Raw genomic sequence first — 1,883 nt, 5'->3', positions numbered from 1 at the left:
AAACTATTGATAATAATGGAGATAATAAGGGTGTATGTGTTGTGGGGGGGCATGTCAGCACGAATGAGAGATGCCACATAATGGGCACCTAATGCAGTATAATGGCTGTCAGTGGGATGCTGTGGAAAATGAACTAGTAAATGAAATAACCTATTAACTGCCCCCCTCCGCCCCATCATAGATTCATATGTAACCCAGATGCACCCCAAAATGTGCTTCTCCCCCTTCAATTAGAGGGGATAGGTGGTTAGGCAGGAGTACTGTGGGAGGGGTCTACTGTGCACGCCAGTCCCCCCACCCTCTGATCCTCTGTAGAGGCAGGCCAGGAAAGCTTAACTCTTTATAGGTTTATTAATATACAGGTAACCATATTTACAGATTTATAAGAAAGTATTGGTAAATATATACATTATACAGATCACTCAAATACCCTTATGCTCTATAATCAAAGACCCAAGGGACCACCACCTCAAGAGGACTCGGGTCCCTATGCAGGTAAGCAGCTGTCAGCAACCAGTAAGTACAACAAAGGCAGATTAATACAGGTATCAGCAGGTAAGTTTAGACAAGAACAACAACAAGTAAATACAGGCAAATCTTAAATAGATGACATAACCCGGGTCACATTAAAGGATAACAATACATGAGTAACTATTTACAAAATATGAGGCGCAAGTCCCACACCCCCCTCCCCCTCCAGGTACCCATGTGACTGGATCCACTGGGCGTTCCCTAAGATGCCTAACCCTGGCACCTCTCCTACGGGAAAAAAGGCAGGGTTCCAGTAACGTCTCAGCCCCTGATGGCCCCCCCCCCCGGTTACTGATCTCTTGGGACCCCCGTCTCAGGGCTTCCTCCCCTGTGGGGACCCTTTTCCTGGGCACTTACGGATCTGGGGAGCAGACCGGGAGAGGCTCCCAGAGCCACAGGTGCCTTGTTGGGGCCACCCGGGGCCCTGCCTTCTGTCCTCCGTTGGGGCTCGGGCCGCCTTGTGCGGGTACCAAAACCTGGGCCTCACCTTCTGCCTTTCATTGGGGCTTGGGTCACCTTGTGCGGGTCCTGAAGTCCAGGCCCCGGGGTACCTCATCTGCACCACACTGATGCCTCCTGGGTGCCGAGCCTCACACCAGGGAGGGGGTTGCAAAGAAAAGTTACCCAGAGCCACTCCCAGGGTTTGGGACGCCGTGGGTAGCAGACACAAGCTGCCATGTGCGGCTCCCAGGGTCGGGCAACTCTGTGTACCACCGCGTGCACTGGGGTTCTTGGCTGCATGCCGAGCGAAGCAGACCCAAGCCACCGCATGCGGCTCCCAGGGTCTGGTGGCCCCGTGCACTGCTATGTACACCAAGTATCCTGGGACCTGAGCTGCCTCCTGCAGCTCCCAGGGTCTGCCCTGTGCACCGTGCTGTGCACTGGCTAGGGCTGTAGCCGAAGCGGCTCGCCGCTCCGGATCCTGCCAAGGGAGTTGTTGGGGGCTCTTCTGGGCTACAGATGCCGCCCGCTGGGCAGCTGTCCCCAGCCTTTCTTAGCCCCTCTGCCGCTTCGCTGTCCCTCGATGTATCTGCTGAATGCTGGGCATGCAGCTCCTTTGTTTACTGTGGAAGCTCTGCCTCCAAAGACTTGCCAGACCTGCAGGATGCAAGCTTCAGTCAGGTCCGAGAGGCTCTTTGCCCTGCCTCTGTGTAAGGAGCGGGGCCGGCCTTGTCCAGCCCTTACCTTACACCCAAGGTGGTCGCGGTGTAGGCTGGTCAGCTTTCCAGGCGCAGCTCCGCTTGAATCCTTGTTGGAGGACTCTGACAAACTCGGTTCTTTGCCCCCGGAGTGGTTTAGGCTCCGCGGGTTCGGCAATTCTTTCCTCACGGAGTGGCTGAATCTCCGTGGGT

This window comes from Alligator sinensis, unplaced genomic scaffold, assembly GCF_000455745.1.
Source record: "Alligator sinensis unplaced genomic scaffold, ASM45574v1 scaffold1097_1, whole genome shotgun sequence".
Lineage (NCBI taxonomy): Eukaryota > Metazoa > Chordata > Crocodylia > Alligatoridae > Alligator > Alligator sinensis.
The sequence above is the reverse complement of the archived record's forward strand: the minus strand, read 5'-3'. Positions refer to the sequence as shown.